This window comes from Arachis hypogaea, chromosome 2 (assembly GCF_003086295.3).
Source record: "Arachis hypogaea cultivar Tifrunner chromosome 2, arahy.Tifrunner.gnm2.J5K5, whole genome shotgun sequence".
In the NCBI taxonomy this organism is placed as follows: Eukaryota; Viridiplantae; Streptophyta; class Magnoliopsida; order Fabales; family Fabaceae; genus Arachis; species Arachis hypogaea.
The window spans coordinates 62,087,730-62,112,725 of record NC_092037.1 but is presented as its reverse complement, the minus strand read 5'-3'; the positions used below and the strand labels follow the sequence as shown (position 1 = coordinate 62,112,725).

Below are 24,996 nucleotides of genomic sequence, written 5' to 3'. Positions count from 1 at the left end.
TACTTGGAGTGGTTGTTTTGGTTTAATGTAGGTGAAGAAAAGAAGAAAAGAGGAAAGTGTGGCCTAAGAAAATGTGGCCAAAGGAGAAAAAGGCGTGGCTTATAATGGAGGAAGCAAGCATTGCCCTCCACAAGGGCACACTGCCCTCTAGGAGGGCAACATAAGGGAACAAAGCTTGAAAGGCAATCCTGCCCTGCCCACCACAAGGGCAGAGCACAAATCTGTGCCTTGGAATCAAGAAGAACAAAATGTTGCCCTGCCCTCCTCAAGGGCAGTATCGGGCTCACCAAGGAAAGAAAATCAAAGGAAAATGACTACCAATGCTTGCCACAAGAGTTGAACACGGGACCATGAGGAAGCAAGGAATTAAGCCTCACTTTGGTACCAAGAAAGCCAAGGAAAATGGGTAGCGTGTGTAGCATCCAAGTTTCGAACGCGGGACTTCAGTTTGGAAACACTGCCCTGCCCTCCGCGAGGGCAGGGCAGCATTTTGTTGTGGCACGGCCAGCGCACCAATCTGGCGCACCAAAGCATCATTCGACAGCACCAGCAGCGCACCAAGGCACCAATCTGGCGCACCAAATTTTTCTGCCCTGCCCTCCGCGAGGGCAGGGCAGCATCCTGCAACACACACCAACGCACCACGCTAGCATCATAGCCGCACGCACCAAATCCTGCCCTGCCCTCCACAAGGGCAGGGCAGCCTCCTGGAAGCAACCTTTCATGGGCCAAAAATTGAATTAAAAATCCAATTTAATTCATTTCTTCACCAAGTCAAAAGCCCATCCAAATCCCAAGATCCAAGAATAGAAAGTGTATAAATAGGAGCTAGTTTGATGTAATTAGGACCTTTTACTTGACTTTTGAATTTTGCACTTTCTTTGAGCTTTGAATTTTTGCAACTTTTCTTGAGAGACTTGACCGAGATTTCAGAGGATTAAGGGGGAATTGATTGATCTCCTTCCTCGTTCTTGCTCGGGCAATTTCACTTTTCTTTTTCTGAGTTTTGGGTATGAGAAATTGAGGAAATTCTGTCTCAATCTCCATTCAAAATCTCTTCAAATCTTCTTCTGTATAATTGAATTTCATTTCTGTTTCCTTTACTGCTTCTTCTTCAATTTTTTGCCAATTGCTTTGAGAACTTAGATCTGGGAAGGTAATTGAGATCTAGGCTCTACTACCTAGTCTTTGGAGACCTGAGATCCCAATTTCCTTTTGGTTCTTCTGTGAACCTTTGCTGCACTTAATTTCCTTATTATTTGAGTTCTAATTGCTTCTAATTCAAATTCTGCTCTAGTATTTGTGGCAATTCAATTTCTCTTTGTTTAGATTCTGCAATCCCAATCCTCAAATCCCTTTTACATTCAAGCCATTTACATTTCTTGCCATTTAAGTTACTGCAATTTATATTTCTTGCACTTTAAGTTTCAGTTATTTACTTTCTTGTTCTTTAAGATTCAGCAAGTTTACTTTCCTGCTCTTTAATTTACTGCAATTTCCCCCTCTCCCTTTACATTCCAAGCAATTTAGTTTCTGTTAAATACAATCCACTCAACCAACATTTGATTCGCTTGACTAAATCAACCACTAAACTAAAATTGCTCAATCCTTCAATCCCTGGGGGATCGACTCACTCATGTGAGTTATTATTACTTGATGCGACCCGGTACACTTGCCGGTGAGTTTTGTGTTGGATCGCTTTCCACACATCACTCATCACAATACCAAACTTAAATTGTTGCTTGTCCCCAAGCAACTAAAAACAAAATAGGATAAAAAGAAGGGAATATATAATGAATCTCACAATATCAATGAAACTTAGTCCCAATTAGATGAGCGGGCTTAGTAGCTTTTTGCTTCTGAACAGTTTTGACATCTCACTTTATCTTTTGAAGTTCAGAATGATTGGCATCCATTAGGAACTCAGAATTTAGATAGTGTTATTGATTCTCCTAGTTCAGTATGTTGATTCTTAAACACAGCTACTTTATGAGTCTTGGCCGTGACCCTAAGCATCTTGTTTTCCAGTATTACCACCGGATACATAAATGCCACAGACACATAACTAGGTGAACCTTTTTAGATTGTGACTCAGCTTTGCTAGAGTCCCCAATTAGAGGTGTCCAGAGTTCTTAAGCACACTCTTTTGCTTTATGATGAGTTGATAACTTATACGCTTTTTGGCATTATTTTTAGGTATTTTTAGTATGATTTTGTTAGTTTTTAGTATATAATTATTAGTTTTTATGCAAAAATCACATTTCTGGACTTTACTATGAGTTTGTGTGTTTTTCTGTGATTTCATGTATTTTCTAGCTGAAATTGAGGGACCTGAGCAAAAATCTGATCCAGAGGCTGAAAAAGGACTGAAGATGCTGTTGGGTTCTGACCTCCTTGCACTCGAGGTGGATTTGCTGGAGCTACAGAAGCCCAATTGGCGTGCTCTCAATTGTGTTGGAAAGTAGACATCTTGGGATTTCCAGCAATGTTTAATAGCCCATACTTTCCCCGAGATTTGATGGCCCAAATTGGCGTCAAAACGCCGGTCAGAGACCCTTTTCTAGCGTTAAACGCCAGAACTGGCATAAAAGCTGGAGTTAAACGCCCAAACTGGCACCAGAGTTGGCATTTAACTCCAAGAAAAGCCTATGCATTTGAAATCTTCACTGCTCAGCCCAAGCACACACCAAGTGGGCCCTGGAAGTGGATTTCTGAATCATTTACTTATTTCTGTAAACTCTAGGTTACAAGTTCACTATAAATAGGACCTTTTACTATTGTATTTTCATCTTTTGATCATCTTTGATCTTGGGATTAGGTCTTTGAACCCTTTTTCGGTTGTTTCATGCTATTTGGAAGGCATGGCCATTCGTCCATGTCTAGACCTTATTCTTATGTATTTTCAACGGTAGAGTTTCTACACATCATAGATTAAGGTGTGGAGCTCTGCTGTTCCTCATGAATTAATGCAATTACTACTGTGTTCTATTCAATTCAAGCTTATTCTTGTTCTAAGATATTCACTGGTACTTCAAATTGATGGATGTGATAATCCGTGACACTCATCATCATCCTCCCTTATGAACGCGTGCCTAGCAACCACTTCCATTCTATCTGCGAGAGCTTGAGTGTGTATCTCTTGGCCTCCTAGTTCATGACGCATGGTTGCCTCTCCTGACAACAGAGCTTCTATTCTGTGCAATCAGAGTCTTCGTGGTATAAGCTAGAATCAAATGAGCAACATTCTTGAGATCCGAAAAGTCTAAACCTTGTTTGTGGTATTCCGAGTAGGATCTGGGAAGGGATGACTATGATGAGCTTCAAACTCGCGACTGTGGTGCGCAGTTACAGTGCGCAAAAGGATCAATGGATCTTATTCCGACACGATCGAGAACCGACAGATGATTAGCCATGCGGGAAACCGTAGAGGACCATTTTCACTGAGAGGATGGATGGTAGCCATTGACAACGGCGATCCACCTACATACAGCTTGCCATGAAAAGGAGTATGAGAGATTGGATGAAGGGAGTAGGAAAGCAGAAATTCAGGAGGAACAAAGCATCTCCATACACTTATCTGAAATTCCCAGCAATGAATTGCATAATTATATCTATCTTATTTTATGTTATATTTCGTTCTTTTAATTATCAAAACCCCATAACCATTTGAATCCGCCTAACTGAGATTTACAAGATGACCATAGCTTGCTTCAAGCCGACAATCTCCGTGGGATCGACCCTTACTCACGTAAGGTATTACTTGGACGACCTAGTGCACTTGCTGGTCAGCTGCACGAAGTTGTGTATCACGATTTCGTGTACCAAGTTTTTGGTGCCATTGTCAGGGATTGTTCGAGTTTGGACAACTGACGGTTCATCTTGTTGTTAGATTAGGTATTTTTTTCTTTTTATTTTCTTCTTCAGAATTTTTAAGAATGAATTCTAGAGTTTCAGATGATGCTTTATCATCACAGGAGCTAGTTGATTCCCATTAATTTGGCTGTTGTATGTAATGTCCTGCTGAAGCTTGGTTAGCCAAATCTAATCTTTTTAGACTGAAGCTTTAGACTAACATTGCATGATTCCTGGAATTCGTATTAAAAATTTTGAGTTTCTTATTTTCTTTTTCAAAATAATTTTTGGAAAAAATATAAAAAAAATCATAAAATGATAAAATGAAAAATATTTTGTGCTTCCTGTTTGAGTCTAGTATCAATTTTTAAGTTTGGTGTCAATTGCATGTTTTTAATAATTATTGCATTTTTCGAAACTCATGCATTGTGTTCTTTGATGTGTGGAAAACGATCCAACACAAAACTCACCGGCAAGTGTACCGGGTCGCATCAAGTAATAAAACTCACGGGAGTGAGGTCGATCCCACAGGGATTGAAGGATTGAGCAATTTTAGTTTAGTGGTTGATTTAGTCAAGCGAATCAAGTATTGGTTGAGTGATTTTGTATCCAACAGTAAGTAAATAACAGGAAATGTAAAGGGAGAGGAATGAATTGCAGAAATTAAAGAGAATGGAAAGTAAAGGTGCTGAATCTTAAAGAACAAGAAATTAAATGACTGAAACTTAAAGTGTAAGAAATGAAAATTGTAGTAACTTAAAATGCAAGAAATGTAAATTGCTTGAATGGAAAAGGGGAGTTGAGGATTGGGAATTCAGAATTTCAGCAAGGGAAATTAAATTGCAACAATTAATAAATCAAAAGATGAATTGGAAGTAACTAGAATTCAAACAGGAAATGAAATTAAATTGCAGCAGGGGTTCACAGAAGAACCAAAAAGGAAAATGGGATCTCAGGACTCCGGAGACTAGATAGCAAAGTCTAGATCTCAATTGCCTTCGCAGATCCAAGTTCACAAAACAATTAACAAGAAATTAAAGAAGAAGCAGTAAAGGAAAATGTAATTGAACTCAATTATGCAGAAGAGAAATTAAAGAGATCTTGAATGGAGATTGAGACAGAAATTCCTCAATTCTTCACACCCAAGACTCAAACAAGAAAAGTAAAAATGCTCCAGCAAGAACGAGGAAGAAGAGAGATCAATTCTCCTCCCCAATTCTCTGAAATCTCAGTTCCTAGCTCTCAATGAAGTCTCAAAATTCAAAAATCAAAAGAAAGTTCCAAAGTCAAAAGTAAAAGAAGAGGTCCTAATTACATCAAACTATCTCCTATTTATACACTTTCTATTCTTGGATTTTGGCATTTGGATGGGCTTTTGATTTGGTGAAGAAATGAATTAAATTGGATTTTTAATCCAATTTTTAGCCCATGAGAACTTAGCTCCCAGGAGGCTGCCCTGCCCTTGTGGAGGGCAGAGCAGGAAAATTGTGCATGCGACCCTTGTTGCGTGCATGTTTGGTGCATCAGAATGCTGCCCTTCCCTTGTGGAGGGCAGGGCAGAGTTGCCATGGTGCGCTAGATGTTGCCTGTGCGTGCGTGCTTGCTGGCCGAGACTCCCTCGGTGCGCCCAATCTTGTGCGCTGGCCGTGCACCACAAAAATGCTGCCCTGCCCTTGTGGAGGGCAGGGCAATGTTTCCAAAAGTGAAGTCCCACGTTCGAAACTCAGTGGAGGCACATGCTGCTTCTTTTTCTTTGGTTTTCTTGGCACCAAAGTAATGCTTAGTTCCTTGTTTCCTCATCGTGCCGTGTTCGATCCAGGGAGAATGAAAGCAAGCCAATTTTTGCTTAATTTTATTGTGCTTGAGCGCTACTCGTTTCCTCTTTGTCCTTGGGTTCGAAACCCATAGGAAGCACTAGGAAGCAATTTCCTTTGAATTGTTCTTGGGTGAAGCCCGATATTGCTCTTGAGGAGGGCAGGGCAGAGTTTTTGCTTCCTTTGGTCCTTGGCATCAAATTGTGCTCCGCCCTTGTTGTGGGCAGGGCAGTGATGCTTTTCAAGGCTTGGTTCAAAATGCTGCTCTCCTGGAGGGCAGTGTGCTCTCTTGGAGGGCAGGGTAGCTTCCTCCCTTCCATGCGACACATTTTTTTTTCCTTGGGCCACGCTTTCTTAAGCCACGTTTTTCCTCTTTTCTTCCTTTCTTCACCTACAAGAAACCAAGACAACCAACCAAAGTATCTCTAAACTCATAAGGTTTATAATTCATTAAAAATCAATTAATTCTTGTTTAAACCTCATGATTTAGCATCAATTTAATGGTGGTTGCTTGATTTAAAGAAGTTGTGCATTTTCATTCGAAATCACTTACTTAGGATACAAGAAAGTGCATAAAGACTAATAAAACAAGTGAAATTAGCTTGAAAAATGGGTATATGATGACCTGTCATCACAACACCAAACTTAAATATTGCTTGTCCCCATGCAAGCATCAAAACTAAGAGAAAATGAAATGAACAAGAAGAGAAAACATATCCTTATTAGGCATATAGCAGAACTTGATTTATGGAGTTTTTATGCAGACAATGACAACTCAAGTTATTGTTTGCTGTTACATAATATACATTTTTCCTCAAAGGCTCACAAAACTTGCTGTTATAAGGTTTACTCTTTACTTGCTCCCTTGCTAACTTTTCTTTTCTCATTTTGCTTAACAAGCTTATTATTCTTTGAAGGCTTGGTATCTAATGTTGCAGTAGTAGCCTTTCGCTTTATTTTTTACTCAACATCTTTCCACCACAGACACATGGCTCACTAATTCCTCCTAGGATCATTGATGCCCAGCATCTCTTTGGATAACTAAATGTTCTGTATCTAAGTTGCTCTTTATTATGGACTTTCAATTGGTCATCCCAAATCAGTTGATCTAAGTGACCGGGTTTTGAAATACCCCTCAGAATTCACTTATCCAAGCATATCCTAGTACAAGAACACCACAGGCATGTGTCCTAGGGTCCAAGCTATTGGTGTCCAGCCTTTATTCTTTGTTTTTCTTGCCACATTGGCTTTTTCTTCTTCCTTTTCTTTCTGTTTTATTTTGTTCTCAAGGGATTTTTCTTTATTGATAGGAACCTTTATAACAGCAAGCTAGCTCACACTTTAATGAAAATGATACTATGCAGCAATTATTTCATGAGTTATACATTTAATCAGACACATATACCACCATTAACTTCCATTCTACTTATGCAACATTAGGTATTTACTTTCCAATTCAAACAATTCTCTTTTATTCAAGCATATAGGAAACAAAACAAAATTTAAAGCTAAGTGATGAATGACAAGCACTTATGCAAATAAGCATTCTTAACAAACAATTCCACTTGCAACTAGATAAACACTTTAACAGGACATACAATGGTTTCCAGATTCAAAACACTTCACAGCAGCAAGGATTAAGTTTAGATACAACCTTTGAAGTTGCAGCCCTTTGATTATTCCTTCTGTTGTGTTCTCTTTGAGTTAAGATGCATAATATCTTCAATTGTTGACTCATGTCCTGCATAATTCTCAAAAGTTGCTTGCTTCTCAAGCCTTTAAGTGCATGGTTAGTATGCATAAATTGAGTGTGGCTCTTGGATTTATTTTGGTGTGGGAACACCAAACTTAATTGCTTGCCACTGCCTCTGATGCAACAAGTTAACCATATGTGAAACCTTGTGTTCTTGCTAAAGGTTATGGAATTAAAGCTAGAAAGCAGTTAAATAGTTGGATAATTTGTTTGATTGCTTGGAGCTAGCATTATGCAAGAGGTGAGAATGTGTTTTTTAAATGAGATTTTTGGTGGAACACCAAACTTAGAATCTTTCATTCTCCCTTAAATTGTTTTGGTATGCAACACCAAACTTATCTTCTTGCAATCCATACCAATTATTCAACATTTTTATTGAAAAAGCAATGAAAAGAAAACTACCTCAGGTTGGGTTGCCTCCCAACAAGCGCTTCTTTATTGTCACTAGCTTGACATCCTCCATTTTGCTGATCATGAAGATTGAAAACCACAGTGCCTTAGCTTGTCTTTCTTCACGGTGAACTTCCTTCCGGTTTCTTCTTTGATGACCTCTATGAATTCCTGTGGAAGGATCTTAGTCACAATGTAGTGATCAGACAGCTGTGGGGACACCTTCATGGTTTGAATGTTTATCATTACTCTATCCCCTAGTGAAAATTTTCCAGTGGGGATTTTCTGCTTTTCTTTAATTCTATCCTCTGTCTCTCCTTGTAAGAATTCCTTGTTGTGTTTTTCTTGGCTGGTACTTTCTTTGTCCAAGGTTTTCTTACTTTCCTCTATGATCCTTTTCCATCCTTCCTTCTTTGCAGCATCTTCGTTGTTAGTTGGTTTGTCTTCAGCGGTTCTGGGGAGAGTATTTGCCCTCTTCTCACCCATTTCTGCAAAGTGCTTCACCAGTTGAGCTATCTGCCCCTCAATTCTTCTGATTGAAATCTCTTGGTTCTTAGTTATCTCCTCTTGGTGTTTCATCATTCTCTCTATTAAGATCTCCAAGTTAGTGATCCTCTGAGAGTCTTGTGAGATTGGTCGGTTGTGATGTTAAAGGTTGGAAGGGTGGGTGTTGTGGTGGCATGTAGTGGTTGTTGTTACTATAATGGTGTTTTTGTTGGTTTGTGAAGTTGGGGTTGTTATAATTGAAGTCCCTTGGTTCGTGATTTCGGTACTCGGTCCTTCTCCAGTTGGAATGAGTCTGGAAGTGTCTGTGTTGTGAGCATTGGCTTTGATTGGTATTAGTGGGTGAGTGATGTTGGTTGTTTGTGGTCATGGATTTACCCTGGTTGAAACTTCCTTGTTCTTGATGTTGAGACTCCCTCATTCTCATATAAGAATGGGGTCTCCATGGAGGAAATTGGGCATTCACTGCAGCAGACTGCAGGCAATCAACTTTTCTATCTCTCAACTCCATGTGTTGCTATGTTTGATGGTGCATTTGTTTGTTCAGGTTCATGAATGCATTCACTCCTTCAAGATTCTTTACTTCTTTTTCTGAGATTGCATTCTGTGGTTTCTCAAATGAGTGTTGGTTGTTGACTCCTTTGTCATTGATATTTGCAATTCCTTGGGCAGTTGTTGTTGCTTTGAGTAGGCCATCTGAGAAGTAGTCCACTGCTTTTCTTGTTTCTGGGGTTAATCCTTCATAGAAAGCTTGGAAACCCACTTTATCAGTTGCTTTCTTGTATCTTTCCCATGCCTTGAAGAGTGGTTCTTCTTCTCCTTGTGTGAATGGATATTCCCCCTCTTTCAGCTTGATGATCTGTCAGGATGAGGAGAATTTGGCCAGAAATTTGGTGACCAAATCGTCCCAACTAATGATACTTCCTTGGGGAAAAGTTTCAAGCCCTTGTGCAGCTTCACCCCTTAATGAGAAAGGGAATAACAAGATCTTATAAGTGTCATGATCTAGACCATCAGTTTTGACAGCACCACAAGTCCTCAGAAAAATGGATATGTGCTGTTGAAGATCCTCCAATGGATTTCCGTCATAGGAACAATTGTTCTTGATTAGTGTAATGAGTGGTGGCTTCATGTCATGCTATTCTTCATCTGTAGAGACTTCTTTTCCAATGATAGTCTTTCCTCTGACTTCCCTACTTTCCTGTGGCATGCAAACAATCAGGAGGAACAAACAGCAGCACTCTTGAGAATTGAGTGCAGTTAGTTGAGACAAACTCTCAAACAGTTAGTGAGTTGATAGAGGCAAATTTTCAAACAGTTAGTGTGTTAGTAGAAAAAAATAAAGAAAAAGTGTTTGATCTAGATCTCCACTTCACTTAATCATTGTCAATCTAATTCAATCCCCGGCAACGGCGCCAAAAACTTGATGTGTGGAAAACGATCCAACACAAAACTCACCGGCAAGTGTACCGGGTCACATCAAGTAATAAAACTCACGGGAGTGAGGTCGATCCCACAGGGATTGAAGGATTGAGCAATTTTAGTTTAGTGGTTGATTTAGTCAAGCGAATCAAGTATTGGTTGAGTGATTTTGTATCCAACAGTAAGTAAATAACAGGAAATGTAAAGGGAGAGGAATGAATTGCAGAAATTAAAGAGAACGGAAAGTAAAGGTGCTGAATCTTAAAGAACAAGAAATTAAATGACTGAAACTTAAAGTGCAAGAAATGTAAATTGCAGTAACTTAAAATGCAAGAAATGTAAATTGCTTGAATGGAAAAGGAGAGTTGAGGATTGGGAATTCAGAATTTCAGCAAGGGAAATTAAATTGCAACAATTAATAAAGCAAAAAATGAATTGGAAGTAACTAGAATTCAAACAGGAAATGAAATTAAATTGCAGCAGGGGTTCACAGAAGAACCAAAAAGGAAAATGGGATCTCAGGACTCCAGAGACTAGATAGCAAAGTCTAGATCTCAATTGCCTTCGCAGATCCAAGTTCACAAAACAATTAACAAGAAATTAAAGAAGAAGCAGTAAAGGAAAATGTAATTGAACTCAATTATGCAGAAGAGAAATTAAAGAGATCTTGAATGGAGATTGAGACAGAAATTCCTCAATTCTTCACACCCAAGACTCAAACAAGAAAAGTAAAAATGCTACAGCAAGAACGAGGAAGAAGAGAGATCAATTCTCCTCCCCAATTCTCTGAAATCTCAGTTCCTAGCTCTCAATGAAGTCTCAAAATTCAAAAATCAAAAGAAAGTTCCAAAGTCAAAAGTAAAAGAAGAGGTCCTAATTACATCAAACTATCTCCTATTTATACACTTTCTATTCTTGGATTTTGGCATTTGGATGGGCTTTTGATTTGGTGTAGAAATGAATTAAATTGGATTTTTAATCCAATTTTTAGCCCATGAGAACTTAGCTCCCAGGAGGCTGCCCTGCCCTTGTGGAGGGCAGAGCAGGAAAATTGTGCAAGCGGCTCTTGTTGCGTGCGTGTTTGGTGCATCAGAATGCTGCCCTACCCTTGTGGAGGGCAGGGCAGAGTTGCCATGGTGCGCCAGATGCTGCCTGTGCGTGTGTGCTTGCTGGCCGAGACTCCCTTGGTGCGCCCAATCTTGTGCGCTGGCCGTGCACCACAAAAATGCTGTCCTGCCCTTGTGGAGGGCAGGGCAATGTTTCCAAAAGTGAAGTCCCACGTTCGAAACTCGGTGGAGGCACATGCTGCTTCTTTTTCTTTGGTTTTCTTGGCACCAAAGTAATGCTTAGTTCCTTGTTTCCTCATGGTGCCGTGTTCGATCCAGGGAGAATGAAAGCAAGCCAATTTTTGCTTGATCTTATTGTGCTTGAGTGCTACTCCTTTTCTCTTTGTCCTTGGGTTCGAAACCCATAGGAAGTACTAGGAAGCAATTTCCTTTGAATTGTTCTTGGGTGAAGCCCGATATTGCTCTTGAGGAGGGCAGGGCAGAGTTTTTGCTTCCTTTGGTCCTTGGCATCAAATTGTACTCCGCCCTTGTTGTGGGCAGGGCAGTGATGCTTTTCAAGGCTTGGTTCAAAATGCTGCTCTCCTGGAGGGCAGTGTGCTCTCTTGGAGGGCAGGGTAGCTTCCTCCCTTCCATGCGCCACATTCTTTTTTCCTTGGGCCACGCTTTCTTAAGCCACGTTTTTCCTCTTTTCTTCCTTTCTTCACCTACAAGAAACCAAGACAACCAGTCAAAGTATCTCTAAACTCATAAGGTTTATAATTCATTAAAAATCAATTAAGTCTTGTTTAAACCTCATGATTTAGCATCAATTTAATGGTGGTTGCTTGATTTAAAGAAGTTGTGCATTTTCATTCCAAATCACTTTCTTAGGATACAAGAAAGTGCATAAAGACTAATAAAACAAGTGAAATTAGCTTGAAAAATGGGTATATGATGACCTGTCATCATTCTTCATTGATCTTCAAGTTGTTCTTGATGATTTTCTTTCTCTGATCTTTAAATTCTCTTGCTTTGTATCTTCTGTTGTGTTTCATGTGCATTCTCAAATTGTTAATGTCTCTAGTATGAAAATTCCTAAGTTTGGTGTCTTGCATGTCTTTCTTTTCTCAAAAATTTTCAAAAATATGTTCTTGATGTTCATCTTGACATTCAACGTGTTCTTGCATGCATTGTTTATTTGATCTTAGTTTTTCATGATTAGTTTCATTTTGTTGTTTTTCTCTCCCATCATTAAAAATTAAAAAAAAATCAAAATGATGTCTTTTCAAGTCAATAATACAGAGGATTGAAGATTCAGAACATACAGCAGAGGAATCACAGAGAAAAAGCTGGGTGTTCAAAACGCACAGTGAAGAAGGAATTCTGGCGTTTAAACGCTAGCCAGGGTACCTGGCTGGGTGTTTAACGCCCAAGGAGGTAGCCAAGTGCGCGTTAAATGCCAGAATGGATACCATTCTAGGCGTTTAACGCCAGGATAGCACCAAGGAGGCAGTTTTGTTTTCAATTCAAATCTTTTTTAATTTTTCAAGTTTTAAACCTAATTTTTCAAAATCCTATCTTTTTCATATCCTCTCTTATCAATCATATCTTTTTCAAAATCAAATCTTTTTCCTTTTTCTTTAAATATTTTTGAAAATCCTTTCTAACAATTAATGTTGTGATTCAAAAATTTCAAGTTTGTTACTTTCTTGTTAAAAAATGTTCAATATTTGAATTTTAGAATCATATCTTTTAACTTCAAATTTTCTTCAATCATATCTTTTCAATCATATCTTTTTAAAAAATATCTTTTTAAATTTTGATTTCAAAAATCTTTTCTAACTTCTTATCTTTTCAAAATTGATTTTCAAATCTTTTTCAACTAATTACTATTTCTTATCTTTTTCAAAACCACCTAACCACTTTCTCACTTTCAATTTTCCAAAACCATCAACCACTTTTTCAGAACTCTTTTTAATTATTTTAATTTTTTATTCTTTAGTTTTATTTAAAAATTTGTTTTCGAAAATTTCCCTCTCTCGCCTCTTTCTGGTTAATCACTAACACTTATCCTCCTTTGATAATTCGGACCCCCTCTCTCTCTCTCTCTCTCTCTATAAGTTCGAATTTCTCCCTCTACCTCATCCTTCTATTCTTCTTTTCCTCTGACACATCAAGGAATCTCTATACTGTGACATAGAGGATTCCATACTTTCTTTGTTTTCTTCTCTTTCATATGAGTAGGAATAAAGATAAAGGCATTCTTGTTGAAGCTGATCCTGAACCTGAAAGGACTCTGAAGATGAAGCTAAGAGAAGCTAAAGCACAACTCTCTAGAGAGGACCTGACAGAAATCTTCAAAAAAGAAGAAGACATGGCAGCTGAAAATAACAACAATGCCAACAACGCAAGGAAGGTGCTTGGTGACTTCACTGCACCAACTCCCGACTTCTATGGGAGAAGCATCTCTATCCCTGCCATTGGAGCAAACAACTTTGAGCTTAAGCCTAAATTAGTTTCTCTGATACAACAGAATTGCAAGTTTCATGGACTTCCATTGGAAGATCCTCATCAGTCCTTGGCTGAATTTTTGTAAATCTGTGACACTGTTATGACCAATGGAGTTGATCCCGAGGTATACAGACTTATGCTTTTCCCTTTTGCTGTAAGAGACAGAGCTAGTATATAGTTGAACTCACAGCCTAGAGACAGCCTGAACTCTTAGGAAAAGCTGGTCAATGCCTTCTTAGCTAAATTCTTTCCACCTCAAAAGATGAGTAAGCTTAGAGTGGAAGTTCAAACCTTCAAACAGAAAGAAGGTGAATCCCTCTATGAAGCTTGGAAAAGATACAAGCAATTGATCAGAAGATGTCCCTCTGACATGCTTTCAGAATGGAGCATCATAGGTATCTTCTATGATGGTCTGTCTGAGTTATCCAAGATGTCATTAGACCATTCTGCAGGTGGATCTATTCATCTGAAGAAAACGTCTGCAGAAGCCCAAGAACTCATTGAAATGGTTATAAACAACCAGTTCATGTGCACTTCTGAAAGAAATCCTATGAACAATGGGACAACCTAGAAGAAAGGAGTTCTTGAGATTGATACTCTGAATGCCATATTGGCTTAGAAAAAATATTGACTCAGCAAGTCAATATAATTTCTCAGAATCTGACTGGATTGCAAGCTGCATCTGGCAGTGCTAAAGAAGCCTCCTCTGAAGGAGAAGCTTATAACCCTGAGAATCCTGCAATGGAAGAGGTGAATTACATGGGAGAACCCTATGGAAACACCTACAATTCTTCATGGAGGAATCACCCAAATTTCTCATGGAAGGATCAACAGAAGCCTCAACAAGGCTTCAATAACAATAATAGTGGGAGAAACAGGTTTGGAAATAGCAAACCTTTCCCATCATCTTCTCAGCAACAGACAGAGAATTCTGAGCAGAGTCTCTCTAGCTTAGCAAATATAGTCTCTGATCTATCTAAGACCACACTAAGTTTCATGAATGAAACAAGATCCTCCATTAGAAATTTGGAGGCACAAGTGGGTCAGCTGAGTAAGAAGGTTACTGAAACTCTTTCTAACACTATCCTGAGCAATACAGAAGAAATTCCCAAGAGAGAGTACAAGGCCATAACCATGACCAACATGGCCGAACCTGGAGAGAGTGAGGAGGACATGATTCCTAGTGAGAAAAACCTCATGGGATGTCCTCTGAACAAAAGGAGTTCCCCTTTGAGGAACCAAAGGAATCTGAGGCTCACACAGAGACCATAGAGATTCCATTGAACCTACTTCTACTATTCATGAGCTCTGAAGAATATTCTTCTTCTGAAGAAGATGAAGTTACTATTGAAGAGAAAATTGCTCAATATCTAGGAGTAATCATGAAGCTGAATGCCAAATTATTTGGTAATGAGACTTGGGAGGATAAATCCCCCTTGCTCATCAATGAACTGAACGCCTTGGCTCAGCTGAAGATACCTCAAAAGAAACCGGATCCCGAAAGGTTCTTAATACCTTGCACCATTGGCACCATGACCTTTGAGAAGGCTCTCTGTGACCTGGGGTCAGGCATAAACCTCATGCCACTCTTTATAATGGAGAAACTGGGAATCTTTGAGGTACAAACTGCAAGAATCTCACTAGAAATGACAGACAAATCACAGAAACAGGCTTATGGACTTGTAGAGGATGTCTTGGTAAAGGTTGAAGGACTTTACATCACTGCTGACTTTATAATCCTAGACACTGGAAAGGATGAGGATGAATCCATCATCCTTGGTAGACCCTTTCTAGCCACAACAAAAGCTGTGATTGATGTTGACAGAGGAGAGTTGGTCCTTCAAGTGAATGAGGACTACTTTGTGTTTAAGGCTCAAGGATCTCCCTCTGCAACCATGGAGAGGAAGCATGAAAAGCTTCTCTCAATATAGAGTCAACCAAAGCCCCCACATTCAAACTCTAAGTTTGGTGTTGGGAGGCCCCAACCATGCTCTGAACATCTGTGAAGCTCCATAAGAGCTCACTGTCAAGCTATTGACATTAAAGAAGCGCTTATTGGGAGGCAACCTAATTTTTATGTTAAATTTTCATTTTCCATTGTTATTTTATATTAGGTTGATGATTATGTGGAGTCACAAAAACAACTACAAAAATCAAAGTAAACTCAAAAACAGCATTAAAAACAGCACACCCTCGAGGAGGAGCTTACTGGCGTTTAAACGCCAGTAAGGGTAGCAGAATGGGCGTTAAACGCCTAGTCTGGCACCATTTTGGGCGTTTAATGCCAGAAAAAGGCACCAGACTGGCGTTTAAAGCCATAAAAGGGCACCAAGCTGGCGTTAAACGCCAGAAAGGGAAGAAAAGCTAGCGTTAAATGCCAGAAATAGGCAGCAACTTGGCGTTTAACGCCAGGATTAGCACTCAGAGGGTGTTTACACGCCAAAATGGTGTAGGGATGAGAAATCCTTGACACCTCAGGATCTGTGTATCCCACAGGATCCCCACCTACCTCAACTCACTTTCTCTCTTCTTTACACATTCCAATAACACCCTTCCCCAAATACCCCTCACCAATCACATCCATTTCTCTTCCCCAATACCCTTCACCAATCACCTCTATCCACTCTTCCCCAAACACCCCACCTACCCCACCATTAGAAATTCAAAAACTTTTCCTCCCAAACCCAACCCTCACACACGGCCACCCCTCTCTTCCACTCCTATATAAACCCCCTCATCACTCCTTCAGTTTCACACCTCATACACACTTTTCCCTTCCTTGGCCGAACCTTTCTTCACCCTCCATCTCCTCCATTTCTTCTTCTTCTTTGTCCCTTCTTTCTTCTCTTGCTTGAGGACGAGAAAACATTTTAAGTTTGGTGTTGGAAAAAAGTGTTGCTTTTTATTTTCAATAACCATTAATGGCACCTAAGGTCGGAGAAACCTCTAGAAAGAGGAAAGGGAAGGCAAAAGCTTCCACCTCCGAGTCATGGAAGATGGAGAGATTCATCTCAAAAGGTCCATCAAGATCACTTCTATGAAGTTGTGGCCAAGAAGAAAGTGATCCCTGAGGTTCCTTTCATGCTCAAGAAGAATGAGTTTTTGGAGATCCGACATGAGATTCAAAGAAGAGGTTGGGAAGTTCTCACCAACCTCATTCAACAAGTCAGAATCTTAATAGTTCAAGAGTTCTATACTAATGCATGGATCACTAAGAACCATGATTAAAGTGTGAACCCGAACCCAAAGAATTGGCTAACAATGGTTCGGGGGAAATACTTAGATTTTAGTCCGAAAAATGTAAGGTTGGCATTCAACTTGCCAATGATGCAAGGAGATGCACGCCCCTACACTAGAAGGGTCAACTTTGATCAAAGGTTGGACCAAGTCCTCATGGACATATGTGTGGAAGGAGCTCAGTGGAAAAGAGAATTTAAAGGCAAGCCAGTTCAATTGAGAAGGCATGACCTTAAACCCATGGCTAGAGGATGGTTGGAATTCATCCAACGCTCCATTATTCCTACTAGCAACCGATCCGAAGTGACTGTAGATTGGGCTATCATGATCCATAGCTTCATGACTGGAGAGGAAGTGGAAGTTCATGAGATTATACCACTAGAAATATACAAGGTTGCTGACAAACTTTCCACTTTAGCAAGGTTAGCCTTCCCTCATCTCATCTGTCACCTATGCAATTTAGCTGGAATTGTCCTCATTGAAGAGGACAAGCCTATCACTAAAAAGAGGATGGAGCAAATAAGAGAGCCCACTTATGGACCTCAATAAGAGCATGAGGAAGTCCCTCATCAAGAAATCCCTGAGATGTCTCAAGGGATGTAATTTCCTCCAAACAACTATTGGGAACAACTCAATACCTCTTTGGGAGATTTGAGTTCCAATATGGATCAACTAAGGATGGAGCACCAAGAGCACTCCATTATTCTCCATGAAATTAGAGAAGATCAAATAGCCATGAGGGAAGAGCAACAAAGGCAAGGAAGAGACATAGAAGAGCTCAAGCGTTCCATTGGACCTTCAAGAGGAAGAACTAGCCGCCATCACTAAGGTGGACCCGTTCTTTGATTTCCTTGTTCTTATCTTTCTGTTTTTCAATTTTTATGCTTTATGTGTTATCCATGTTTATGTCTTCATTACATGATCATTAGTGTCTAGTGTCTATGCCTTAAAGCTATGAATAATTCCATAAATCCTCCACCTTTATTAAATGAAAAATGTTCCTAATTACAAAAGAACAAGAAGTACATGAATTTCAAATTTTATCATGAAATTAGTTTAATTATTTTGATGTGGTGGCAATACTTTTTGTTTTTCTGAATGAATGCTTGAAGAGTGCATATTTTTGATAGTGAAGTTTATGAATGTTAAAATTGTTGGCTCTTGAAAGAATGATGAACAAAGAGAAATGTTGTTGATAATCTGAAAAATAATAAAATTGATTCTTGAAGCAAGAAAAAGTAGTGAATGACAAAGCTTGCGAAAAAAGTTTGCAAAAAAAAGGGAAGAGAAAGAAAAAGCAAGCAGAAAAAGCCAATAGCCCTTTAAACCAAAAATGCAAAGGTAAAGAGGATCCAAGGCTTTGAGCATTAATGGATAGGGGGCCCAAAGGAATAAAATCCAGGACTAAGCAGCTAAATCAAGCTTGTGTCATGAAGGTCCAAGTAAAAAGCTTGAGACTGAGTGGTTAAAATCGTGATCCAAAGCAAAAGAGTGTGCTTAAGAACTCTGGACACCTCTAACTGGGGACTTTAGCAAAGCTGAGTCACAATATAAAAAGGTTCACCCAGTTATGTGTCTGTGGCATTTATGTATCCGGTGGTAATACTGGAAAACAATATGCTTAGGGTCACGGCCAAGACTCATAAAGTAGTTGTGTTCAAGAATCAACATACTGAACTAGGAGAATCAATAACACTATCTAAATTCTGAGTTCCTATAGATGCCAATTGACAGCGCGAAATTGCAATCACACTTTTGCAATCCCGCACAACTAACCAGCAAGTGCACTGGGTCGTCCAAGTAATAAACCTTACGCGAGTAAGGGTCGATCCCACGGAGATTGTTGGTATGAAGCAAGCTATGGTCATCTTGTAAATCTTAGTCAGGCAAACTCAAATGGGTATGGTGATAAACGCATAAAACATAGAGATAAAGATAGAGATACTTATGTAATTCATTGGTAGGAATTTCAGATAAGCGCATGAAGATGCCTTCCCTTCCGTCTCTCTGCTTTCCTACTGTCTTCATCCAATCCTTCTTACTCCTTTCCATGGCAAGCTTAAGCAAGGGTTTCACCGTTGTCAGTGGCTACCTCCCATCCTCTCAGTGGAAATGTTCAACGCACCCTGTCACGGCACGGCTATCCATCTGTCGGTTCTCGATCAGGCCGGAATAGAATCCAGTGATTCTTTTGCGTCTGTCACTAACGCCCCGCCCTCAGGAGTTTGAAGCACATCACAGTCATTCAATCATTGAATCCTACTCAGAATACCACAGACAAGGTTAGACCTTCCGGATTCTCTTGAATGCCGCCATCAGTTCTTGCCTATACCACGAAGACTCTGATCTCACGGAATGGCTGGCTCGGTTGTCAGGCGAGCACTCGGTTGTCAGGCGATCAACCATGCATCGTGCATCAGGAATCCAAGAGATATTCACCCAATCGAAGGTAGAACGGAGGTGGTTGTCAGTCACACGTTCATAGGTGAGAATGATGATGAGTGTCACGGATCATCACATTCATCAAGTTGAAGAACAAGTGATATCTTAGAATAAGAACAAGCGGAATTGAATAGAAGAACAATAGTAATTGCATTAATACTCGAGGTACAGCAGAGCTCCACACCTTAATCTATGGTGTGTAGAAACTCCACCGTTGAAAATACATAAGAACAAGGTCTAGGCATGGCCGAATGGCCAGCCTCCAAACGTGATCAAAAGATTCAAAGATCTCCAGATGAAAATACAATAGTAAAAGGTCCTACTTATAGAAAACTAGTAGCCTAAGGTTTACAGAGATGAGTAAATGACATAAAAATCCACTTCCGGGCCCACTTGGTGTGTGCTTGGGCTGAGCAATGAAGCATTTTCGTGTAGAGACTCTTCTTGGAGTTAAACGCCAGCTTTTATGCCAGTTTGGGCGTTTAACTCCCATTTTGGTGCCAGTTCCGGCGTTTAACGCTGGAAATCCTGAGGGTGACTTTGAACGCCGGTTTGAGCCATCAAATCTTGAGCAAAGTATGGACTATCATATATTGCTGGAAAGCCCAGGATGTCTACTTTCCAACGCCGTTGAGAGCGCGCCAATTGGGCTTCTGTAGCTCCAGAAAATCTACTTCGAGTGCAGGGAGGTCAGAATCCAACAGCATCTGCAGTCCTTTTTAGTCTCTGAATCAGATTTTTGCTCAGGTCCCTCAATTTCAGCCAGAAAATACCTAAAATCACAGAAAAACACACAAACTCATAGTAAAGTCCAGAAAAGTGAATTTTAACTAAAAACTAATAAAAATATACTAAAAACTAACTAGAACATACTAAAAACATACTAAAAACAATGCCAAAAAGCGTACAAATTATCCGCTCATCACAACACCAAACTTAAATTGTTGCTTGTCCTCAAGCAACTGAAAATCAAATAAGATAAAAAGAAGAGAATATGCAGTGAATTCCAAAAACATCTATGAAGATCAGTATTAATCAGATGAGCGGGGCTTTTAGCTTTTTGCCTCTGAACAGTTATGGCATCTCACTCTATCCTTTGAAATTCAGAATGATTGGCTTCTTTAGGAACACAGAATCCGGATAGTGTCATTGATTCTCCTAGTTAAGTATGATGATTCTTGAACATAGCTACTTATTGAGTCTTGGCTGTGGCCCAAAGCACTCTGTCTTCCAGTATTACCACCGGATACATACATGCCACAGACACATAATTGGGTGAACCTTTTCAGATTGTGACTCAGCTTTGCTAAAGTCCCCAATTAGAGGTGTCCAGGGTTCTTAAGCACACTCTTATTGCCTTGGATCACAACTTTATTTCTTTCTTTTTCTTTCTTTTTTTTTCGTTTTTCTCTCTCTTTTTTTTGAATAGAAATGCTTTTTCTTGCTTCAAGAATCATTTTTATGATTTTTCAGATCCTCAGTAACATGTCTCCTTTTTCATCATTCTTTCAAGAGCCAACATTCATGAACCACAAATTCAAGATACATATGCACTGTTTAAGCATACATTCAGAGAACAAGAGTATTGCCACCACATCAAAATAATTAAACTATTATAAAATTCAAAATTCATGCAATTCTTTTCTTTTTTCAATTAAGCACGTTTTTATTTAAGAGAGGTGATGGATTCATAGGACATTCATAACTTTTAGGCATAGACACTAAGACACTAATGATCACAAGACACAAACATAGATAAACATAAGCACTAAAATTTCGAAAAACAGAGAAATAAAGAACAAGGAAATCAAAGAACGGGTCCACCTTAGTGATGGCGGCTTGTTCTTCTTCTTGAAGATCCTATAGAGTGCTTGAGCTCCTCAATATCTCTTCCTTGTCTTTGTTGCTCCTCTCTCATGATTCTTTGATCTTCTCTAATTTCATGGAGGATGATGGAGTGTTCTTGATGCTCCATCCTTAGTTGTCCCATGTTGGAACTCAATTCTCCTAGGGAGGTGTTTAGTTGCTCCCAATAATTTTGTGGAGGAAAGTGCATCCCTTGAGGAATCTCAGGGATCTCATGATAAGTGGGATCTCTTGTGTGCTCCATCCTCTTCTTAGTGATGGGCTTGTCCTCATCAATGGGGATGTCTCCCTCTATGTCAACTCCAACTGAATAACAGAGGTGACAAATGAGATGAGGAAAGGCTAACCTTGCCAAGGTAGAGGACTTGTCCGCCACCTTATAAAGTTCTTGGGCTATAACCTCATGAACCTCTATTTCTTCTCCAATCATGATGCTATGGATCATGATAGCCCGGTCTATGGTAACTTCGGACCGGTTGCTAGTGGGAATGATTGAGCGTTGTATAAACTCTAACCATCCTCTAGCCACGGGCTTGAGGTCATGCCTTCTCAATTGAACCGGCCTTCCTCTTGAATCTCTCTTCCATTGGGCGCCCTCTTCACATATGACTGTGAGGACTTGGTCCAACCTTTGATCAAAGTTGACCCTTCTAGTGTAAGGATGTTCATCTCCTTGCATCATAGGCAAGTTGAATGCCAACCTTACATTTTCCGGACTAAAATCCAAGTATTTCCCCCGAACCATAGTAAGATAATTCTTTGGATCCGGGTTCACACTTTGATCATGGTTCTTGGTGATCCATGCATTGGCATAGAACTCTTGAACCATCAAGATTCCGACTTGTTGAATGGGGTTGGTAAGAACTTCCCAACCTCTTCTTCGGATCTCATGTCGGATCTCCGGATATTCACTCTTTTTGAGTGAAAAAGGGACTTCGGGAATCACCTTCTTCAAGGCCACAACTTCATAGAAGTGGTCTTGATGCACCCTTGAGATGAATCTCTCCATCTCCCATGACTCGGAGGTGGAAGCTTTTGCCTTCCCTTTCCTCTTTCTAGAGATTTCTCCGGCCTTGGATGCCATAAATGGTTATGGAAAAACAAAAAGCAATGCTTTTACCACACCAAACTTAAAATGTTTGCTCGTCCTCGAGCAAAAGAAGAAAGAAGAGAGTAGAAGAAGAAGAAATGAAGGAGATGGAGAGGGCTTTGTGTTCGGCCAAAAGGGAGAAGAAGTAGTGTTTAGGTTGTATGAAAATGAAGGAGTGAAGAAGGGTTTATATAGGAGAGGGGGAAGGGTAGGGTTCGGTCATTTGAGGGTGGGTTTGGGTGGGAAAGTGGTTTGAATTTGAATGGTGAGGTAGGTGGGGTTTTATGAAGGATGGATGTGAGTGGTGAAGAGAAAGAAGGGATTTGATAGGTGAGGGGTTTTTGGGGAAGAGGTGTTGAGGTGATTGGTGAATGGGTGAAGAAGAGAGAGAGTGGTGGGGTAGGTGGGGATTTTGTGGGGTCCACAGATCCTGAGGTGTCAAGGAAAAGTCATCCCTGCACCAAATGGCAAGCAAAAATGCGTTTTTAGCCATTTCTGGCGTTAAACGCCGGGCTGGTGCCCATTTCTGGCGTTTAACGCCAGCTTCTTGCCCTTTTCTGGCGTTTAACGCCAGTCTGGTGCCCCTTTTTGGCGTTAAACGCCCAGAATGGTGCCAGACTGGGCGTTAAATGCCCAACAGCTAGCCTCACTGGCGTTTAAACGCCAGTAGGTGCGTCCTCCAGGGTGTGCTGTTTTTCTTCCTGTTTTTCATTCTGTTTTTGCTTTTTTCATGGATTTTGTGACTTCTTATGATTATCAACCTACAAAAAAACATAAAATAACAAAGAAAAATATATAAAAGATAACATTAGGTTGCCTCCCAACAAGCGCTTCTTTAATGTCAGTAGCTTGACAGAGGACTCTCATGGAGCCTCACAGATGCTCAGAGCCATGTTGGAACCTCCCAACACCAAACGTAGAGTTTGAATGTGGGGGTTCAACACCAAACTTAGAGTTTGGTTGTGGCCTCCCAACACCAAACTTAGAGTTTGACTGTGGGGGCTCTGTTTGGCTCTGTTTTGAGAGGAGCTCTTCATGCTTCCTCTCCATGGTGACAGAGGGATATCCTTGAGCCTCAAACACAAAGGATTCTTCATTCACTTGAATGATCAATTCTACTCTATCAACATCAATCACAGCCTTTGCTGTGGCTAGGAAGGGTCTGCCAAGGATGATGGATTCATCCATGCACTTCCCAGTCTCTAGGACTATGAAATCAGTAGGGATGTAATGGTCTTCAACTTTTACCAGAACATCCTCTACAAATCCATAAGCTTGTTTTCTTGAATTGTCTGCCATCTCTAGTGAGATTTTTGCAGCTTGCACCTCAAAGATCCCTAGCTTCTCCATTACAGAGAGAGGCATGAGGTTTACACTTGACCCCAGGTCACACAAGGCCTTTTTGAAGGTCATGGTGCCTATGGTACAAGGTATTGAAAACTTCCCAGGGTCTTGTCTCTTTTGAGGTAATTTCTGCCTAGACAAGTCATCCAGTTCTTTGGTGAGCAAAGGGGGTTCATCCTCCCAAGTCTCATTTCCAAATAACTTGTCATTTAGCTTCATGATTGCTCCAAGGTATTTAGCAACTTGCTCTTCAGTGACATACTCATCCTCTTCAGAGGAGGAATACTCATCAGAGCTCATGAATGGCAGAAGTAAGTCCAATGGAATCTCTATGGTCTCATTTTGAGCCTCAGATTCCCATGGTTCCTCATTGGGGAACTCATTGGAGGCTAGTGGACGTCCAGTGAGGTCTTCCTCAGTGGCGTTCACTGCCTCTCCTTCCTCCCAAAATTCGGCCATGTTGATGGCCTTGCACTCTCCTTTTGGATTTTCTTCTGTATTACTTGGAAGAGTACTAGGAGGGAGTTCAGTAATTTTCTTGCTCAGTTGACCCACTTGTCCTTCCAAGTTTTTGATGGAGGACCTTGTTTCAGTCATGAAACTTTGAGTGGTTTTGATTAGATCAGAGACCATGGTTGCTAAGTCAGAGGTATTCTGCTTAGAACTCTCTGTCTGTTGCTGAGAAGATGATGGAAAAGGCTTGCCATTGCTAAACCTGTTTCTTCCACCATTGTTATTGTTGAAACCTTGTTGAGGTCTCTGTTGATCCTTCCATGAAAGATTTGGATGATTCCTCCATGAAGGATTATAGGTGTTTCCATAGGGTTCTCCCATGTAATTCACCTCTTCCATTGAAGGGTTCTCAGGATCATAAGCTTCTTCCTCAGATGAGGCTTCCTTAGTACTGCTTGGTGCATTTTGCATTCCAGACAGACTTTGAGAAATCATATTGACTTGTTGAGTCAATATTTTGTTCTGAGCCAAAATGGCATTCAGAGTGTCAATCTCAAGAACTCCTTTCTTCTGACTAGTCCCATTGTTCACAGGATTTCTTTCAGAAGTGTACATGAATTGGTTATTTGCAACCATTTCAATCATTTCTTGAGCTTCAGTAGGCGTCTTCTTCAGATGAAGAGATCCTCCAGCAGAGCTATCCAAAGACATCTTGGATAGTTCAGAGAGACCATCATAGAAAATACCTATGATGCTCCATTCAGAAAGCATATCAGATGGACACTTTCTGATCAATTGTTTGTATCTTTCCCAAGCTTCATAGAGGGATTCTCCTTCCTTCTGTCTGAAGGTTTGGACTTCCACTCTAAGCTTACTCAATTTTTGAGGTGGAAAGAACTTTGCCAAGAAGGCATTGACTAGCTTTTCCCAAGAGTTCAGGCTTTCTTTAGGTTGTGAATCCAACCATGTCCTAGCTCTGTCTCTTACAGCAAAAGGGAATAGCATAAGTCTGTAGACCTCAGGGTCAACCCCATTAGTCTTGACAGTGTCACAGATTTGCAAGAACTCAGCTAAAAACTGATGAGGATCTTCCAATGGAAGTCCATGGAACTTGCAATTCTGTTGCATTAGAGAAACTAATTGAGGCTTAAGCTCAAAGTTGTTTGCTCCAATGGCAGGGATAGAGATGCTTCTCCCATAGAAGTCGGGAGTAGGTGCAGTAAAGTCACCCAGCACCTTCCTTGCATTATTGGCATTGTTGTTGTTTTCGGC

The 24,996-nt window shown here is 40.2% G+C and overlaps 2 non-coding genes across 2 annotated transcripts; one reads left to right on the top strand and one right to left on the bottom strand.

Annotated features, from left to right (window-relative positions):
• Positions 1-13,560: 13,560 nt before the first annotated feature.
• On the bottom strand, positions 13,561-13,668 carry LOC112764044 (small nucleolar RNA R71). Its single transcript, XR_003182987.1, has one exon. It is a non-coding gene; the product is annotated as a small nucleolar RNA R71 (small nucleolar RNA).
• Positions 13,669-24,489: 10,821 nt separating this feature from the next.
• LOC112763629 (small nucleolar RNA R71) lies at positions 24,490-24,597 on the top strand. Its single transcript, XR_003182909.1, has one exon. It is a non-coding gene; the product is annotated as a small nucleolar RNA R71 (small nucleolar RNA).
• Positions 24,598-24,996: the final 399 nt, after the last annotated feature.